General features: G+C 33.6%; 1 pseudogene across 1 annotated transcript; it reads left to right on the top strand.

Annotated features, from left to right (window-relative positions):
- Positions 1-446: 446 nt before the first annotated feature.
- On the top strand, positions 447-1,400 carry LOC107608172 (LOB domain-containing protein 21 pseudogene; annotated as a pseudogene). The gene has a single exon (XR_015892203.1). The product of XR_015892203.1 is annotated as an LOB domain-containing protein 21 pseudogene (transcript).
- The last annotated feature ends 6,507 nt before the right edge of the window (positions 1,401-7,907 follow it).

The raw sequence follows: 7,907 nt of genomic DNA on the forward strand, positions 1-7,907 counted from the left end.
AAATTATTTGAGTTTTACATATTGACATGAAATATTACCACCTTAATTATCTCTCTACTTATAGAAAAATTTACATAAAAAGTAAAAACTCACATGTAGTTGTCTTTATGTAAAGTTTATAATTGAGAATTGTTAGATAACAATTTAGTCAAATTTATCAAATCATTTAACAACTCTCAACTATCAACTTCACGTGAAAATAATTCTTAAGGGTAATGTTAAGTAGACAAAAAAAAATAGCTAGAACTTGCCTTATTTAGTATTAATTAACTGTCGTAATAATTAATGAACGGTAAATAAGGCAAGTTATGACTGTTTTTGGCTGATTTTTTTTTTGTTACCAAATATTTTTGTTTAAAATAAGATGAAAATTGGATCGAATGGAGCTATTATTCAAGCAAAGTAATTGAAAATAAGTAATTTTGTGTATTGAATTCATGCAAAAAGAAAAAAGAAAAAAGAAGGTGTAAAAGGACAGCAGAGGCGTGGCCCATGCAAGTGTTCTGGAGAGTGAGTGCGACGTTCACCTGATCTAACTGTGGCATGAAATGTGGTTCCCCTTAAATAGCGATGCATACACACACACACACATGACACATCCACATACATTTCTTGTTATGAAAAAATCAGGAGGAGGCATCATGAAGGGTTACGAGCCACGTTCAAGTTCGTCTTGTGCGGCCTGCAAATTCTTGAAGAGAAGGTGCATACCTAACTGCATATTCGCCCCTTACTTTCGCTCCGACGAGTGCAAGAAATTCGCCAAAGTTCACAAGGTCTTCGGCGCCAGCAATGTCAGCAAGATCCTCGTCGAGGTCCCCGAGGACCAGCGGGAAGACACCGTCAACTCCCTCGCCTACGAGGCCGAGGCCCGCCTCCGCGACCCTGTTTACGGCTGCATTGGCGCCATTGCTCTCCTTCAGAGGAAAATGCTCGAGCTTCAGCACGATCTCGCCATTGCCAAGGATCGTCTTGCTCGCTATTCTGCTGTTGCTGCTACTGCTGATGCTACTTCTCTTATTACTTCTTCCTCTTCTTCCTCCGATAACATCTTTCATTTCAATAATTCTCAAGTTTCCTTGCCTCCTTTCCCTGAATTCCCTTCTTCCTCTGATTTCAATGACACTGCTGCTTTCTGCCACGCCTCTTCTTCTTCCTCTCAATCCTTTCCCAGACACGACACCACTGTAGTCGACGATTTCATTCAAATTCCATATATATTTTAGATTATATATTCTCATTGTCACCGTTTTCCATCTTCAATTATTGTCCCTTTCCTTGTTGTTTGTTTTTCTCAATTTTCTAATCAATCAAAACCAGCCACTTTTGTTGTATATGCTAATAATTCATATAAATAATTAACAACTCCGTCAATGAATTTGCCTGAGCTTGACATCTTTTTTCCACAATTTCAACCACGATGATTTAATTTCCGTTACATCTCCATTACTGCACATGCTTACATGTATTTATCTTAGTTGATAGTTAAAAATTATTAGATAATAATTTAATCACATACATATATTAAATTATTTAATAATTTTCAATTATTAATTTTACGTGTAATTCTTCGTCAGGAATAATATGCTGTTATTAATAAGAAATTGTTTGGACCAGAAAAAAAAACTGAAAGAAACTCAGTCTGACTAATAATAAATCAGTTTGTTTATGCGAATTGCAATGATATTGGATGATTCGATGAGAATTGTGATAAGAGGGTAATTATTATATTCTTGTAGTGAATTAAGATGAGATATATGGCTTTTGGGTGATGTGGACACGAGAACAATGAGCATTCATTGCCATTAACTAGATGAGTGAGAGAGACACCGTATTCAGTACAAAAAAAGAAAGCAACACTAGCAAGTTTGATTCTTTTGCCTATCTTTCTTTTTGAACGATTTTCCTCCCAATGCAATGCATAGTGGGTCTTACCACCGTACTGTTCTATTGAAACATGGAGCATCCCCATCATGATTCTCACTGAAAAAAGAAACCCCACCACCAATGGTCCTTATAAGCTTTTATCATAGTCATGGGAATCCAAAGACTAATGACTATAGACACCAATCTATACAATTTTCAACAGTAATTTCTTTAATAGTTTTAATTCAATATTTATACAAAATTCGATTTGATTACACGTATTAGGTTATTTGTGGTGTATGTGTATGGAACATATTAATGGCAACATCATGCTATGGCCCAAACAATCAAAATGAAAACCCCTTATATATACTACTATTCTAGGTACATGAACCATTATTAATAGTAACGTAACCCCAATATATACCTAAAATTCTTTGTTAATAACACCATATACCATTGTTGTTTAATTTTACCAATTTTGGAAATGCTCAGTACTTATCTAATACCGCTTTTATTACATCAACATGCTACCGACATGGAGTCTCATTACATGGGCTTTTGTCAGTGTTAGAATAATAATAATAAAAACTTGCGTCTAATTATTTTTATATAAATTAATAGTTAAAAATCAATAATTATAAATTATTCAATAATTTAATATATTTAATTAAATTATTATTTAATAATTTTTAATTATTAATTTTATATAAAAGACAATTGCAAATGAGTTATTTTTTAATATATAATATTTGTAATCATAAACTGAGGTAGCTAAAAAGCTTTTGAAATCTAGTGAGATGATCCTGGCAATAGTATGTTAATTTAATTTGAAGACCAACATCGGTATTTTTATCAAGCCTAGTAGTCTATTTATCATTGCATGGAACCGGTAAAGAAAGCATACAAGAATTAATCTTGCTTGATTATAAATTAAAAGACATTAGAATTTGTAATAGAGGGAAAAATAATAGAATTAACATTATACGTACACAATTTGTTATTAGTTATTGGAAGGGAAAAAAGTAAAAGGAAGAAAATAGAAGTACAACATTTTTCTGGCGATCCATGTGTTGCAGAAATAATGCTGGGCTGCACGTGTATGTATGGCAGAGCGATATCACCTTCTGAATCCATAAATTATGCGAGTTTTCATATGCACAGCTGCCTGATGCCTACGACTACTTGGCACTGCACGTGACTCGATCGAAATATTCATTTAAGTTTTAACACACTGCACTTGGATACACTCACGTAAAAATTGATTAGGGATTACCGTTTGATTCAACCGAACTAACTTGATCTCTCCAGTTTTTAACCGAGTAGCTAGTTTTCTTTCTTTTTTTTTTTTTAAGTGATAATAATTGCATGGATATGAGGTGGGTATGGATAGTGATAGTTACATTTTATATCCATTCCAAACATATAATTATATAAGGATTTGTTATTGGCGTCTAAGCCGTCGAGTGAATATAAGTGTAAATAAAATTGTTTTGCTTGGATTTTAATTTTTTGGTGAATTATACAGTAAAGATGTAAATTTATAGATTTTTTTTTTTTATGTAATGAAAGAGAGATTGAAAATACTAGGATCTACTTTTTGAACATTAATAAAATAATAAAAAATAATTATAAAAGAAATTTAATTCTCTCTATACAACCTCAATCTGTATAATAGAGTGCTCTTAATTTTTTTTATTTTGATAAAAAGTATCCATCAAATTTGTATTAAGAATTCAATTCAGGAATAAATATGATTTTATTAGAAGAATTTAACCCTAAGATTTATGGAATATAAATATTAAAATAGACTTTGCAAATAAAAAAAGAATGTACACTCTGTATTATTGATTGAATGAAACTTTACAACCAAATTTTTTTCATAAATAAAAATAAAAATAGAATCAAACATAAAACTTGAAATGAATTCTATTTCACTTATTTTTGGTAACTTTGACAGATTTTTTGATAAGGTGTTTAATAATTAAGTTTGTATTAAAATTTTAAGTATCGAAGAATAAATACGATTTTTCTAAAAAATAGTGGATTGGATTCGACTCGAGAATTACTTTGCGTTCGTATCGAAATGTATGAGATGCTCGAATTGTGAGAAATAATAAAGAATTACAAATAAACAGATGAAACTTTAAAATTAAAATTAAAAGCAAGCAAAAATGTTTGAAGAACAAAAGTAAAAATAAAATGCGTAAAGCAAATAATAAAAAGAAAACAAATAAATAAAAAGAAATGGAAAAAAGAAGATAAAAGAAAAGCAAATAAAAGTGGACTTCCAACACTCACATCTACTTGTACTCTATGGTCTTTCATTGCATCGCTGGAACTGGAAATTTTGACAGAAGTCTATCTGTGATGATCTAGTATTTTTGAAGAAGTCCTAAAATTTTTCTGAGTTTCTCCTATTTATAGACCATGAAGATAGACTTGTCACGGAAAATCTTGGTCCACAATCTTACTTCCTTCTTTTTCTCTGCCATGACCATAAAGAATCTTGACTCCTAAGAATCTTGAGGTAGGCTTGCTCCTCAAATTTTGCACCCATGTTCTCCACTCAACTTGAAGGTCAAGTAGCAAGCCTTGATACTCAGGGAAAGGCAATAACTACCTTTCGACTTCGACGTTTTTTACACCATCTTTATTCGACTTCAACTTACCCATTTCTTCTGTAATCGAAACCATTGGCATCTTTAATATTCCTCATGTCGGGCACGTGCAACCTTTTCAAACTCTCAAAATTTGAAAGGACAGTTACGCATCATATAAAAAGACGCGCGCTTTTCTGAGAATACATAATGTTCCCTGGGATTTAACGAGTCGTTCCTTGAATAGAGTACTTCTTCAAATTCTCCCGGTCGGATTATCTCATGAATCCACCAGGACTTTAGAAGAAACTAGTTGTTCATTTTCTCCAGTATGTAGCCCGACAATTTGACTTAGTCCAAGCCTTACTTTTTTCTCTATCTCTCGACTCTAAGGCTCAAATGATTCATTATAGGGTGTGAGAGACAAAAGAATTCGACAAGATATTAGAGATTAACCACCAAAAAATGTCGATTCAATACTAGTATCTGAATATCAATCGTTATTTTTTGTTGACTCCTGTTTTTCACGAATGGTGGTCAAAGTATTTTTCTGTTCACTATACATCTGTCGACCAAGTCCTCTCTAATCTGGTTTTTCCTACTATGCAAACAACATTCAAGAAAACCAAAAGTGAGTATATAAAAGAAATCTTTAATTTCTTTTCAAGTACTTTGTACTTCTTTAGCCATCATTTTGATGCTCGACTCACCTTATCTTTTAATTTTTTCGGTTATTCGACAGACACCCATCACTCAAGTTGCTGCTGACCCACAACCAGTTAAGAAAAATTAGGATACTAATGAAGACACGGCCCCTAAAAAAAGATCAAACAAGGGGGAGGTCAAAATAGTGGAAGGTCGAGTGGTGCAACTCTTACCTCAAAGAAGTGTGGTCCTGTTGATATCCTGACGAGAGCTGAAACACCAAAACTTCAAAAAGTTCGACCTGCAACCTCAAAGATATATACTTAATAACATCTATCGCAACTCAAAAATTTCACCTTGCAAATTTTTATTTTTCTAATATATTGTAGTCAAAGCAATCCCAGAAAGGGACTTCCCCTCAAGTTGTTGATATCGACAATCCTTCTAATCGAAAAGTGGATCAGCTAGTTCATGCTGAAACAGAATTTCTTCAGCCTATTTAGACTACTCACATTGTTAGTCCGTCTACTCTTGTCCCGACTCCAACTCAAGATCAATCATCGACAACAGCATGTCATATTTCAACCTCTTGTCCACTGGTACTTCTTTTGTTTAAATTTTCAATGTTAAGTTCCTTTCGACTGCCACCTGATCTTTATATTTTTTCCCTTTTTAGATTCGCTATACGTCTCTTCCTAGTGATGCTGAAACTCACCAAGAATCTAGGCTTGCATATGGATCAGGGTTGACTGCTGCAGCTGTCACTATTGTTCATGGACATTTGACACAAAAATTCGTCGAACTGTCGACACAGAAATTCGTCGATGAAGACACTACTCTCGTACTATTGAAAAAGAAATTCGTCGATCAAGATATGGAACCACCTTTTAATGTTCCTTCTCTAGAAGATGGATATTTGAATTTCGATGACATCGACTTTGACCTGGAAAATATCCTATCTGAAGCTCGACAAGTTTATTCCTATGAAGGAACAATGGTGTTCTCTTCTGGTCCATAATTGAGCACTATTATCCCTCAAGCGGAGAAGTCGACTCAAGTAGCGTCGACCAAAGAAAAAGAGGTTATAGAAGAAGTTACTTCCTTTGTGCCTATGGGTCCAGATCCTCAAGTGTCGACAGAATCAACATTGCTTGATTGCTTGAACCATTTCATTCGGGATATCACAGACTCGACTTACTGATGCACTTGTTTTTCTCAATCAACGTATTTCTTCTGACATGCATTCCGCTCTTAGCTAATTTATTGAGAACGTATCCTCCCACCTTTCCAAAATTCATGATGCTAACCAAGAACTGAACAAGTCACTTGAAAATTTAGTCGTCCGTGACACTCAGCTGAAAAAATATGACACGGCTAAGTTTTAGGTCACTGAGGTTTTATCAAAGGGTCGAGTAAAGGAACGATAAATGGTGTCGAAGATTGCAGCCTTAGAAAGAGAAATGGCTGATCTAAAATAAGAAAAAATAAAGTCGCATCCACCGATGATGTTCTCTCTCTTCGACTACAAATGATTGAGAAGGCTCATGCTTCCAAATGTTCAAGTCGAGGTGCTTTAGTCGAAGCAGTCACTCGAGCCACCAATGCCCAAGAAGTAGCGCAAGAGTCCTCAAGCCTAGACCAATGTCAAGAGAATCTGAAACTCATGTTTAGGAGTTTGCTCTAACTCTCTTTTGCACTTATTTTGTTTAATACTCTTGACTTACTTTGTTTTAGTGACAATGGTATTTTTTAAGATACTTATCATTTATATACATGGTTCGACTACTATTTGTATATTTTATTCCATATGCATTGACATAAAAAACTTTTCTATTTCAAAAGGTCCTTTACATAAAAGAGACCATTTGCCTTTAACTTGTTCAGTCAAAAGTACTAATTTTAATACGAAGTCAACAATTACAAATTTTTTGCCTTTTACTTTTCGATTGTATGACTTAGATATCATTTCTTTTTGCTTTATCATTCTGTCTAGCGCCACGAGTCGAATTCGGTCTAACTCATCTAACTCATCATCAATCATATTTGACCAATATGGTTCGACTGGCAAATTATTCTGCCTTGTCATCCTTATGTTTTGCAAATTTATTTCAATGACAACATAACTTTATGGCCATACACTAACTCTTAAGGTGTCGATTTAATTGATTCTCTTGGAGAATACCTGTAAGCCCATAACACCTGTTTAGTGTAGTATGCCAGTTTTACGGTTGTCTTCCCATACGCTTCTTTATCAGACTTATCAGAATTTTATTAATGGCTTTAACTTAGCCATTAGCCTATGCACAGTAGAGAGTTGAATGTACTATTTTAATGCCTCGTGACTCAGCGAAATTTTTATTTGTCAACCAGTAAACATGGTCCCTTGATCTGTAGTCAGCGTTTAGAAAATGCCAAATCTATGAATGATCAATTCCTCAATAAAGTCGATTATCTTAACTTGGGTAACTTCTTTCATGAGCATAGCTTCCACTACTTTGTAAAATATTCGACTGCCACCAAGATAAACATATGCCCCCTTAGTCGAAAGAGAATGAATCATTCTATTAGGTCGAGAGTCCAACCTCTAAATGGTCATTGCGTGATTATAAGATATAAATCGGAGGTAAAAACTCTCTGAATTGGTGCATGCCTTTAGCATTGATCACAATATCAAACAAAATTGATACGATCCTTAGGCATAAAATATATTTAATATGTTTAAAATATATTTAAATTCAAAATATATTTAAATATATATTTAAATTCAGATTTAAATATATTTAAATTAAAAAACGT

The sequence above is a fragment of the Arachis ipaensis genome, chromosome B7 (assembly GCF_059453495.1).
Source record: "Arachis ipaensis isolate K30076 ecotype BB chromosome B7, ASM5945349v1, whole genome shotgun sequence".
Classification (NCBI taxonomy): domain Eukaryota; kingdom Viridiplantae; phylum Streptophyta; class Magnoliopsida; order Fabales; family Fabaceae; genus Arachis; species Arachis ipaensis.